The sequence below is a fragment of the Larus michahellis genome, chromosome 4, assembly GCF_964199755.1.
Source record: "Larus michahellis chromosome 4, bLarMic1.1, whole genome shotgun sequence".
In the NCBI taxonomy this organism is placed as follows: domain Eukaryota; kingdom Metazoa; phylum Chordata; class Aves; order Charadriiformes; family Laridae; genus Larus; species Larus michahellis.
The window spans coordinates 77782606-77796315 of record NC_133899.1 but is presented as its reverse complement, the minus strand read 5'-3'; the positions used below and the strand labels follow the sequence as shown (position 1 = coordinate 77796315).

Below are 13710 nucleotides of genomic sequence, written 5' to 3'. Positions count from 1 at the left end.
AGCAAGCCAGCCTGCCTCCACTTGGCTGTCATAGACCCACTTGCAATGGAAATGATGTCACTAGACTGCTGAGGGGACACTGTGTTAGTGCTGTTACGGGGATTTCCCTGATCAAATAATGGCATGAAAAACAAGGCAGCATTTGGGGATGTCTGGAGCAATAACTGCTTCACCCTTTCCCTCCACATTGGACAGAGTGAGCAAAGCCCCAGCAGTACCTTCCTTATCCCTCAGCTCTGAACCATGCTGTTCCCCTGCGTGGCTCAGCTAACTGGCTCTGAGCTAGCGCAAAGGTGGGACTTGGGAAACAAGTGACAAGAGGTACAAAAATCCTTTCTGACCAGGGAATCTTTTGCCCCTTGAGTGGAACTATAACATTTTGGATCACTCCTGTGGCATTTTTTGGATAAGGGGTGCGTATGATTGGGAGCGTTTCTTTTTTTTCCAAGAAAAAAACCAACCTTCCCGACTCTAGTATTGATGCAGAAATTGTGTGAGATTTCCATCACCAGAGGAATACCTCCTGTCGATACCCAGAAGTGACTGAGATGCTCAAGTTTGCTCTATGCTGTCCCTGTAACTTGCATTTGAATGTTGTAAAGGGTTTCTCTGTAACTGTTTTTGAGGATGATCTGTTACAGGTCAGAAACAAATCGCTCGGTGCTGTGGATAAGAACTGGGAATGGTTCTTGCCCTCTCTCTTCTTGATATGCCTTCTTTTTGCCACAAATGTGCAGCTATAGCATTCTGCTTCCTGACTTGGGTGGCAACAGAAACAAACCACATCTTTGAGCACAGAAGGGATATCTGTGTCTACAGGAGCAACTTGTACATGATCAGCCTGATTGATAGAAAAAATATTTCAAGAACAGCAATCCCAGAAATCTCTTCAAGCTGTAAAGGCAACGGCAGGCTTTGCTCCCAGCAAAGTGCATAGAACTGGCGTGGCTTGGGAGATGCCACATAAACCTTATGTTACAGTTCATTAGTTTGATCATCTTGAAAGCTGAGGGAAAACAGCTGGTGTGATACAGATAAACTTGTACAATAGACTGAAAGATACATTCTTACACTGGGGCTGATTCTGCACGGTACTGTAGAGCCTCAGCTTGTGCAGAAGTCTAGGCTGAAAAAAAAGGAAAGCACAGAAATTGCCCTTAGCTTCCACAGAAATGAGCTCAACATCCATTTTAATAGAAATTGTACCTCAGAAAGGACAGTGTTCGGACCTCAAGCGTTGTCTTTACAACCTGATCACTTCCCTAGGTCACTCAAGGATTAATCAAGAATGATTTCACTTCAGTTAGCATGAACTGTAGTTCCATGCTTGAAAAATTCTGCTTCTTGTGATGAATCAGAGAGCTTCCCCAATGTTTTACGGTTTGCTGAACACTGTTGCTCCAGCTGCAGAAGGCTGGATTGTGCAGCTGACAAACTTGGCGTGTGCAGAAGTCCCTCTACCCTAACCACCACAGAGACGCTTATAAAAAGACTAGCCATAAAAATAGTGAGCAGTTCGGCAGGATTTCATGAACCTAAAGCATTGCATGAGTTTCCTCCAATAGTCAACTTCTTTTAAACCAAAGTGACAGCTCATGTGATAAAGGCCAAAGGACGACTATAGCCTCCATAGCCCTGCAACTGTTTTTCACCAGATGTCCAAGAAAACTCTAATTGCAGGATTTCTCCTCTGACAGGGAAAGTTGTATGAATGTATGGTGCTGTCCCAGCACGAACCACCATGTGGCTCTTCAGCCTCACAGTCAGATCAAATCTATGGGGGGGATAAAAGAAAAACAGAGAGAGAAAAATTAAAAATTAAGAGAGTGAGAGATTGCACAGAAAAGTAAAGCCATTCTTCAGTCTTTTGAGTTGTGACTGGAGAAGTGAATGACTGAGACTGGAAACCTCCAAGCTGTTTTAGCAGAAGACAATGTATGGGTTGCAACGTTGCCAGCTCCAGAAAAGAAACATTAATGTCTCAGCATTCAACAGCTTAGTGAGGAGCATCTATTCAGGACAATTTCAGGTGAGGAAGGTGGAACAGGAACATTTAAAAATAGTTCACGTAAAATGTGAATAAGAACAAAGAAAAAGAAGAGGCAGCTTAATGCCTCATTAGATGATTTTACTGTCCACCTTCTGCCACGAACAATTTTGTATAATGTCTATTTCTTATAGGACTTCTCATACTCTTCAGTACAGTACTGCAGGTTGCCATTCGACACCAGAGAAGTTTATCTGGAGCCTGCAGTCTCTCTGGGATTTTTTTTGGTTTCTCTATTTGGAGATGTGGTCACAAAGCTGTGCTGCGTAGACTGGTTGTGTAGTTCCAAAGTGGAGACTGAGAAGAGAAACAACCATTTTTTATATTGGTCACCTGGATGTTGTCTTCAAGACTTCCTCAGTCAAGCCTGAATGTCCCTCTGCTCTATAGGAATCAGTACTACATAACATGACTCATGAATCATGCATCTTTCCTTGCTGGCATTACTGCTACTGAGGGCAGCCAGCACCATGCTTTGTTACCTGGGAGTATCCTAGACATAAAAAGTCTGGATTTCCTAATTAATAATTAAGGAATCGTAAGTCCTAAACAATAAAGATTTAAATACTTTGCTACTTCAAACAGTAAGACATCTAGAGATTTCATGGCAGGTCATGATACTTTCATTATCAAAACATAATTAGTGTCTCTGAAGCATGACCTCTGACAATATTATTTCAGCTTCAGCATGCTGGGACCTGACAGTTCATCCCATTCAAACCGAGTGTCTGAAAGAATTATAATCCTGTCTCAGCACCACCATATTTACAACAAATGGGTGTTTCAAACATGATGGTTTATTTGCTGTAGTACCTACCCTCCTAACCCACATTCATACTACGGTATCCACAACAGGAATCAGAGAATCTTCCAACAGTAACCCCTATAATTAATTACATGTGAGATTTGATGAGAGAGGCCAGATGGTAGAAGAAACAACTGCCATTATACCTGACATACTCATTCAGGGGACAGTTCAGCAAGAAGGGCGGCAGAATGATTTTAATTTGGCTCAAAGACTGCACAGCTTGTGCTGTTCTCCATCTCCTCTCAGTACCTCCGAAAATTCAGCAGAAAGAAGAAGAGCTGTGATGTTAAATGTGCAAGATGAATTTGATAACCCTTTAAAAAATGAGGTATATTTTAAAAACAAAATAAAGTAAGAGCTGGTAGATGGGAGTTCCAGCTGGACAGATACTGCAGGTCTTACCTGAAGGTGGCATTGCTAGAATTCCTTCCCGTAACTCCACTGCTTCTCCCATACCAGCTTCATTCACAGCTCTGGTTCAGAAGTAGTATTTGTCTCTCCTGCAAGCCTCCCACAGTGTAAGTGGTACTAGAAATAGGGATCTTGGTGCATTTTGTCCATTTCTTGGTGTCCTCAGCTCATATCTCTAGTACGTATCCTGACAGCACATCTTTCTGGCCTGGCTCCTGCCAGGCTAAGGAAATGCTGGAGTTGGAATAATCCACCACCTTCAGCAGTCCTGGAGGCTCTGTGACAGCAGCAGAGCTGTGACATGCTACTGTACCTGCAGGCCTATGCTTGCATATATGAATACAGAGCTGCTTCTATTTCAAGATGCCAAACCTGCAAGATTTTAGGGTAAAAGGCACCTTAATAAACAAAACAAATGCAATTCCTAAAAGCAATGCAGTTCCTAAAATGGTGCATGCATATAGACCCTATTGTAAAGTTGACCATTTAAGAAAAATCCTCACAACATTTGACATGATACCATCTGAATTCAGCTTGGAAAGGGCACCTTCTACGAACACTGACCACCACTCATTCTCCATGTGTGTTTGGGAGAGATGCCTAGCATTAAAGGTTTGCTTCTGTCTCTTCCTAGCTGACTGGTGAGCTCTGCAGTACCTTTCCTATAATCAGTCTGGTATGGCTTTGAGTGTCTGGTGTCTCTTCTTGTTTAATAAATCCCTCTTACAGTCCTGTGTAAAGTGGACAGGTGCTAGCTGGACTGCCTGGATTAGCGAATTTTTTTACTGGCTTGCAAGATCCTGATAATGTTCTTGAAGTTCATTTGCCAAAGGTTACGGTACCTCTAATGAATAGTCATTTTTGAAAATACAGATCTTGCTTTTTGCTCTTTAGTCCACCATGCAGCAGTGTAGTTAGATCTCCATAATATGTAAGAAGAGCAAAAGATGGGACATTAAAACATACCCGTATGTTTTTAAGCAAATGAATAGAGTTGCATATCCAAATCCACATTCTGCTCTGAAAGTTTCAACTAAAATGCAATGACCTCCCCCTGCCCTCCGGAACCCAAAAAGTCAACCAGTGCAGCATGCCATGACAAACTTAATGCTAATGGCTTTTATACAGAGCATTCATATGAGCACACAGGGTCATAAGAAATATAGTGCATATGGACAGTACATATTCTCCTAGGCCTAATGTGAAATAATGCAAGTCTTCGAATAGGAGAAGAATCATAGCTTCAGGCTTTAAATTGTTTTTGTGTTGTCTTCTGATGTAAAGGAACCTGAATGCTTTCCCATCTGAGTAACTATTTAACCTCAAGGCTCTTGTCTACTACATAGAATTCTCTCATTTTTTAGCTATACCCGCTTCCACACTTGGCTAGGTTTTTTTCTAAATTATGTGCACCTCCTAAGGCTCACTACCGTATCTATGGCAAGATTCCATCAATAGTTTAAGTTATTTATTGGTGGCCTCTGACAGCCTTCTATTTTTAAAATACTTTGGTTATATGGTCATACAGAGTAAGAATTCTCCATAACTGTCACAAAATAAAATATGCCCATTTCAGCATTTCTGAGGTTACAGTAATCCTCTGGAGTTTGTCTGTGATTTTGATCAGTCCAGAATTAGGCACAGATTCTTTACTACTAAAAATCTGGTATTAAAATAAAAGAATGTAAGCAACTTCCATGAATTCCACAAGAGTTTTCTCTTATTTTAAAAGGGTTGATGGAGGACTGATGAAAGGAGCGTAATAACATTTATGAGAAATTATTTTCTTTGTTATACATAAGGGCCTTTGGCAACATATACATGAACATTAAGCACTGAAGGTGCCTTAGAGCACCTTTATCATGTTGATCCCTTCTGTTTGCATATACTCAATTCCCCCCAGGTGGGAATTTCTTACTATGTCCTTATCTTAATAGTTACACATTTTAAGTGAATAATATCACACATTCAGGCACTTACAATATAATTACATTTATGGCCAACAGTATTAAGGCCTTCCTTAATCTTTAGTTAAGCTGTAAACAAAATGAGCCAGGCTGGAATTTGCCACAGTCCCTCAGACTTCAGTCATAAATGCATAGATCTGATCATCACATACATGTTTAGGAAAACTAGACATTAAGCAGTGAAAGAAACATACTGATGCGATCCTTTGCAACGAGAGGTTGAGGGCATACTGAGAAGTCCAGGACCTGCACAGTTCACAGCTATCACACGGAACTCATTCTGTATCCTCCAGAAAACCATCCACTTTGGATCTGGTACTTAGAGACGCACATGTTGCAATTACACAACTCTCACCCATAAAAGTGTTCCCAAGTACTCACTACTTTTTTTAATTGCTTTTGGATAGAGATAAAGGAAGAAGAAATTTCAGCTCACAGACTGCTGGAGAGCAATATAAATTTCAGGAGTTCAGGGAGCCCCTTAACTAGGTCTAACCTTCACTTCTCCAGTGGTCTGTTCCACTTTCATATCAGATGGAATTTTGATGCATGTAGTAAGAGGGAAAATGCATAATTTGCTTTCCACTAGATTATGGTCTATAGCCTGGTATAATCATACATGCTGGGGAAAAATATCGTCATTTCTTGCTCCACTGACTTCAGTGGGATTGACCATGAGGTAACAACCTTTCACAACCTAGCCTTCAAGCAAGGTTAAACCTCCATTCAATTTTGAAAAAAAAACACCCCGCAGTAATTGAGTAATTTGCCTTCAAAAGTGTTTCCATTATTTACCATGAGTAATAATGGTGCTTTAAGGAGGATATTTTTGGATAGTGTGATTGATTGTAACTTAATTAATGTGAAAGTCCAACATTTTGAATGAGACAGAGGAAAGAATCCAAGAAAGAACCAAAATATTAACAGAAAAGGAAAAGCAAAAGTCTCGTTAGTCAGATGCTGCTGTTGATAGGAACACTCCCATGTGTTATACAAGCTGTGCTAAGCATGGATCATATGGTTGCTATCTGATGGATACAACAAAATCAGTCACTTGTTTAATTCAGTTCTGATCTAAGTCAGGGAAAAGCAATCAAATTTAGGTAGGAAGAAATGTAAAACATAGGTGTTTGAAATTAGGCACCCAAATCCGTAGGTGTTACTTTCAGAGGTTCTGCCCTCTCATTGTTGCTGGTGGGTATCAATCCATTTCTATTTGAGGGCTGAAAATCTCGCTTTGAACAGCATGATGTTCAAAGATGCCGTGCTAGATGCCATGATGACATTTTCCTTGATCAATCAATACTCAGCTTTGCTTTCAAAGCTTACCTAAGTTTCCTTCTGCCTACATAAAACAGATAATAATCTTGTTCTGACCTTGGACTGGCTCCTTAGTGGCTGGAACACAAGGATTGCTGCCTTTCTTCCTTTTTTTTATGATGTGACCTTCCACTGAGGAGCTGCCATCCTGGGCTGGGGGCTGGGAAGTTCCAGGTGACGGTGACATCTTCTTTCTTGACATCTACAACTTGAGGCTGAGACAGCTGTCTCGGAGGCTCTACACAGAAGAAAATCAAATTAGCACAGTACAGTCAGAATTCATTGACTCCAAGTTGTGTGTATGTGCTACGTATGTGTGTATGAATATATATGTATGTATGTAGAGCAAGAAATCAAGGAGGGTAACTTGTATGTTAAGGTTTATTAATGGCCACCACCATTTTCTAAAGATTCTTTCTTTGCCGTCTACTTCCCTTTGTCATTTCAACTTTTGAAACATTTCAGTTCTTGCATTTATTCCGAAAATGAGCTCTTTCTGCGGTGCATTACAGAGCAGTTCAGCAACGCCTTCTCTAATCCAAGTTCGGACAAAAATGCAAAGTTTTAGGTGAGAACTGATATATTTACTTCAATTTGGTAATTTTCTTTCTGAAATGTTTCAACAGGCCAGACTTGCTGTTTGCACTGTATCTTTTGTGATACACTCTGGCCTTGGGGAAAGGGGATTGTAAATCCCCTTTCATTGGGGATCTCAGTCCATAAAGGAAAAATGGGAACAAGAGGTACCCGAACTATAACTCCCAGAAGATAGTTCAGCAGTGTTTTCTAACCAAGTTAGTTTTTGGCTGACATATTTTCTTTTTTGGCTGCAAAACAAAATGTTTTTAAGCATTCCCTTTTAAATTATCTTCCCTCCTCCCCCACAATATTTTCCAGAGAAAGCCACTTTTCATTTCTGCTGTATTCCACTAAGCTTATGTAACTGACACTAGAACAGTGTGTCAGTCAGTCCTCTCTTGTGGCCAGTCCATGTCGAGGGGTTTCTCAGTCCACAAACACTTGCAGTGAAAGGACCTGGGTATTTGTTTGATCCTGGCTATCAGCCTAAGCACAAAGCAGCTTCTAAGCTCTGTCCTTGGAATTTGTCCCCTGAAGCACAGGCGACAGTGTTCTTTTGGGGACTGGCAAGGAGGAAGAGGACAGACACAATGGGAAGCGGGACTGTGAAACCACATTAAAAACAGTTGGCTAATAGGTTCTCTGGCAAAAATTTCTTCTGTTTCCAGGGGCTTCATGAGGCCTTCAGAGTTGATGGCACGTATTCTGAATTAGTAGGCTTTCCCTTCCTCCACCTTCTCTGTAGCAAATGTGATGTAGTTGCTTTCCACCACACGTACATTGATCCACTATTTTTTCTCCATCCGTCCTCCTCTTGATGACAAAGTGAGTCACCTGCTTTCCTCCATTGCCTTTGGGTGCTTTCCATCCCATTTTACATTTTCCCCATGTGTTACAGGAACTCTGCTTTCCCCTGTGAGGGTTTTAGTTTGTCTGCAGTGTAAGCAGCTGACCAGAGTGACACGCAGGGCTATTATTTAGGGGGTCATATTCTGTCATGGTGCAAATCAGTGTAGATTACAGCAAAACTAAACTGTCTTGAATCACTTGATTTGATAACTCAGAGTCTGCTCCACTGCAAGATTTTTTAAAAGAAAGTATGAATTACAGTGTCTGTAACCCAACATATCTACTGCTGATTGTCCTATCCTGTCCTCTCCTGTCCATAAAATGATTAATTTAGGACCTACTAACAAAGTTGAGGTAAGGATTGCCAGAAGCCGAGCCATAGTAATTTTTCAGATGCAGCATAATGGCTCCACTGTTTTCTCTCACACAGATTTTGATTGTGAGTAACACAGTCAATGGCTTTCTCCATCACCACTTTCTTTTCCTTTGTCATCTCAATACCATCTTTGAACCATGTGACTTCAGGCATTGGCTTTGCCTTGAAAGGCACCTTGATGTTTGCTGTATGCTTAGTCTTCACAGTAATGCTGTGTGCAGCAAAAAGCTCGAGGACAGATTCTTCAATAACAGGAGAATCTGGAAAGAACAGAGACATCTGAAAGCTGCAGCTGCAAATACAGCTTGACATCTTCCCTGTGTCTGCGAGTTCCCAGAAAAGGCGGTCCAAAGCTGGGCCCTTCATACACTCCTTCAGGTTTTTAATATAAGAATCCTGCATTTTGTGAGTCTCTGGGGACACTCAAAATCTTCAGCATGCTTTGATTCAGTTAATTTAGTTCTGTTTCTTGTACAGGGAGCTGGCTGGCCTCCTTTAGTTGTTCATCTCAGCAGAAAAGGAGGGACCTCTGGGTAACAGCAAGCCCCAAAGCCCCTGACTTCCCTAGGGCCTGGAGATTTGATTCCAGGCAGTTTCTAAGTTTTGCAAGGCACAAGAAGCAGCCCTTTGTGCTATTCTTCCCTAAGGCCACACTGGGGTATCTATGATCATTATAAAGGTAGTAGAATCAAAGTTAGGTACTGCTTGTAAAGAAAATGATCCCTCATTTGTTATAGAGTAATATGGGAAAATAAGAAGGATGTCTTGCACACAAGAAAGAAAAATAACCAGGTTCCTAAACATATTTGCTGTTTTCCCCTTTTATTTTTGTCAAACAACATATAGGTTTAGAAATTACAATCTGCTAAAAGTCATAAAAAGGCATTAAATTTTTTTTTTTTGAATGCAGGAGAACCAACCCCCCCTATACCAAAGCTTTGCTGTGGATGGGTTTTTACTGCAACACAGGTATGATAAATAATCTGTGCTGCAGCCACAGCATCCTTACAGCCGCGTTTGTCCAGCTCTCCGTGCAGCGGTACCTATCCGCTTTGCCTTGATTCATCGGACAGAAAGAGGCTTATTTCCACACTGCAGACGAGTCTGAAAGTCCATCTGGCGCCATCTGGCTGCCAAGAGCTGAGTAATACGCATATTTATATTTTTCTATATATAATTTCAGAAAAGGTGTTTTTCTTGTTGCTCATGACAACAGTGTTTGAAGTAAAGGCTCAGGCCAAAATTCTTGATCACTGATTTATAAACACAGAAACCTATTCTTAGCCACTTAAAATCAACCAGTATGACTGTTCAATTTTCTCCCCTCAGGGAACAAAGAAGCAGAAAGAAAAGGGTTTGCTCATGCACATAGATAAGCCTGTAAAATGGTACAGGTGCAGGTAAGGACATCTGGTGAAGCACTGATTCTGCAAGTGTTTGTGTACGCCTGGTAAAGAGCAGTAAGGAGATGGGGTGGCTACCTTCAACAGCAACTGTTGCTCCGCTCTCTGTCCCCCTGTCTCTGAACAACTACCTCCCCTTCACCCTCCTCTCCCATTCTGTCAATGATGAGTTTGTGCGTGGCTCCCTGCTTCACTCTCCAGATCCTTTTCATGTCTGTCATCTGTCAAGAAGATTGAGGCAGGAGACAACCCACAATGCAACAAACACTATCTCCAACTCTCTCCCTGAATCCTCTGATCAGAGTTTCCTGCTCTAACGTAACTAAGTGTTCAGAATTTCTACCTCTTACTCTGGTAAAAAGCTCTGTGATCTATGGACAAAATGAATTCAGTGTTATATGGACAGAGTGATCTGTGCATCTGCATAGATGAGCCACATGGCATGTAAAGAAGGGTGTGCATTAGCATGCAAAGGATACATTTACTGATTACTCTGAAAATCAGAGCCTGGGAGAGAGAGAAGGGTAGGTGGTGAGAAGCCAACCTTGTAGGAAAGAATGTGAGTCTACAGGCTGAGAAAATGGGTTACAAAATGTAAAAGTATCTTTATAGGAGACTGGGAAGGAAAATTTTGAAAAAGCCAAGATTCAAAGCCAAAACTTAGTAAGACTGGGGCTGTAGTAGACTGGGAAAGATTAGATCCTTTCTTGTCTGATCTGTCCATCTGCTTGGCCTTAGTCAAAAGCCCTTTATCAAAACCAGGCCAAGTCCCACAGTATCTATTTGGAGAAAACTTCTCATTAGGGTTTTGCAGCCTTTCATGATACTGACAATACCATGGGCATTTTACCTACTTGCCTTCATTAAGCCATATTCCTTCTACCTTCACATCATTCAGGACAACAAAGATTTTATCAGGATATCCAATTAGAGCATGGCCATCACATACATGGTCTTCATGGTTGCAGATATCTCTGGAAGAAATCCCGGTGGAAGCACGTGAACAGAAAAACTGTGCAGAATGCTCGTTGACTGAGCACTTCAAACAACAAGGAGGTATTTAATGTCAGGGAGACCTCATAACAAAATGGACAGGCCCTCAGGATGAAAGTGGTTTAGCGAATTGGACATCATGGGAAGAAAGGGGGATGGAGAAAAGCCATTCCTAAGTAGTTTTTGCCCTTCTTTATGGGTATTCGCTGGAGGGAATGTAGCTGTAAGAACCCCAAAGCTGAAGCAGAACACAGCCTGTTGGCACTGCTCCAGAACCTTACCTGGTCCAGAAGAGCTGTCAAAACAGCCAAGCACTTCCTCTACTGCCTACATAACATTTGTATCTGAACATGAACTCTGCATGGGGAAAGATGAATCTGTAACTAAGGCACTAGCCTGCAATTCCAGTGTGCACAGGAGTTGGAGGTAGCTCAGCCATGGCTTTCCAGGTTACTTGTGCAACAGGAGTGGTTTCTCTGCCTGAGGAGTTGTCGGAGGAGGCCCCTGCCCCATACTGTCTCCTTAGGCCAACCTGGCCATGGCCCCCAGAGGGCACTCATACCAGGCCTGGTACCCATCCTCCAGGAGCCAGGTCTTCCCTCCCCACTGCCAGCCACACTCAACCCTGGCCACCGACTCCTTGCCAGGCTGCACATCTGGAAAGCCCAGAGCTGGGGATGCCATTGGGAAACTGCTCACTTCTGGCCTGTTTTGGGAAAACAAAATGAGAAATACATGACAAAAATGCAACTAATGGAGTAACCTCCATCCAAGCCCATACACCAGGACAGGGTTTGTGGGCCATCACCTGACACAGAAAATGCAGGACTATTAGGAAGAGACCAGCCTCACAGAGACATCTGTCAGGGATGGGCACTAGGGCAGATGAATCTTCCATGTGAGAAAATCTGCTTGACCTCACAGGTGAGCTTTTTTTGGCCCCTGAAGTTTCCTTCATACCATCCTAACCAGCCAAATATTCAGTTGTTACTGAACCTGTGACGGATACACTACAATAATTTTGTCCTCCTTCCATGAAGTTAATTTTAAAATGGTTTTCAAACGCTGCATTTTTCATGGAAGGCACCTGGGCATAGTTCAAAGATGGTCCACTTACAACAGAAGTCATCTCAAATACCAACAGCCACTAAAATCCACACCCTAACTTTGAAATTCTCATCCAGCCTATGCTGACATCATGAAGCTAAGCTTTCCAACTTTTTTACCTGCTCTTAACAGCCTTGTGTCTTTCTCTAAAGATCATAGACTTAAGTTTACAGCATCACTAATGCTACTGCAAAATTAATTCACAAAATAAAAGTGATATTAAATATTTACCAGCCTCATGTTGTGCTGCTGGTTCTCAGAAGACTGCAGTCAAATGTCTCATGGGTGGCTTTAAAGAAGCAGGATAAGAATTCATTAGGACAACCCTGATTAAAATAAAAAACACAGTACACTTTACTAGGCTGGTTTAGGTGATGTGTAAAGACTTAAATGGAAGATTTACCACTTTATGCTTCTCTGACTATATACAGCAAAGGGAAGTCCTTAATTATTATCTGCATGCTACCAAGAGGGGGCACAGACTAATGGCTTATTCCATGTTAAACAATAAATAGACTGCAGAGCAATGTTATCTCACATCAGTTTCCTAGCTCTTACAGCAAAGCAGTACCGCTCCTCTGCAGAGTTCACTGAAGAACAGTGTAAAGACTACTTTTCCTCCTCCTCTTACTCTCTAGTGTGAAGAGCCGTTCACACTTACCTTCCACAGTTACACTGGCGCTGCTGTACTGCTCATTAGGGTCACTGTCTTGCGTAGCCTATGATCGCTGTGCAAGATCCTGAGTCACTCGGCTCAGCAGCATTAACAATAAGCTCTGCTCTCTTCCCTTCATGCTTCATGATGTACTGAGGAGACCTCTCAATCACTTGTCCATTCTAAATCCCCTTCAGGGTGACATCTTCAGAAGTCAGCACACACTCCAGACAGGCTTTCCTCTTCTTTTTTACTTGGGTGTCCTTGAGATTGCTGACGAACTGAACTGGAACCCCTGGGAAAGGGGTTGGCAAGAAAAAATGGCACATACCAGCGAGCACCTTATAAATAAAAACAAGTGGGTTTGCATTTGCACGATATAACAGGAGAAGCGCAGGAATCTCCTGTGCAGGAGAGATTCCAGGCTTGGGACTTAACTTCCAGTGTGAAAATGAGGTCTTGATGCTCCTCTGCTTGTCTGTCCACAAACTAGCTTTATGAGACTGCAGCTTCCAATTTTTTCAGATCAAGCTCTGGGGCTTTGTGTTTCAGCTTTCTGGATTTTGCAGCTCAAATCCTGCTGTCTTGCATTTGATCCACTCACTGCCCAAAGACGCTTACTTTGCGTTACTTATGATCAATGAAGAGTGGAGTGTTCTGCTCTGCACTATATCTTCAGCCTCAACACTGAGTTCTTTAAAGTCACTGGAGAGAACACCCTTAATTTTCATAGTGTGGGCCAATCCATCATCAGATGTGATGACTTCATACTTATTATCCCACTTCAGCTCTTTCCCATTGAACTTCTAGGTGAAGTTTTGCACTTTCCGTGGCTGGCAGATTTCAAACACTGCTGTCTGTCACTTTCAGTGGTTTCAGTTCTGTCAGGAGTTAGGGGCTCATCTATTTAAACACCAAAAAGACAAATATTGTTCTGTTATGCTTAGTTCCTGATCTCAGATTTCCCACACTAAATAGCTTGAGTTCAGTGAAGTTATTTTGATTTCTTTCTTGAGTGGTAGCAGAAAGATCAATTAATTCCTTCAACTTCAGTGGGAATTAAGCTAACTACAGTTCACAATATTCAGTAAAAATTGCATGTAACCCTACAAAGCTGATTACCAACAGACACACTGCTTTTCTGTTCAGTTCTTCTGTCTTAGCTCTGCTTTCTTTTCCTCTCCTTTACTGCAGG

General features: G+C 41.9%; 2 pseudogenes; both read right to left on the bottom strand.

Moving 5' to 3' along the window:
- Nucleotides 1–1763: 1763 nt before the first annotated feature.
- On the bottom strand, nt 1764–8005 carry LOC141743101 (immunoglobulin superfamily member 22-like; annotated as a pseudogene).
- Nucleotides 8006–8311: 306 nt separating this feature from the next.
- LOC141743100 (immunoglobulin superfamily member 22-like) lies at nt 8312–12873 on the bottom strand (annotated as a pseudogene).
- Between the last annotated feature and the right edge of the window lie 837 nt (nt 12874–13710).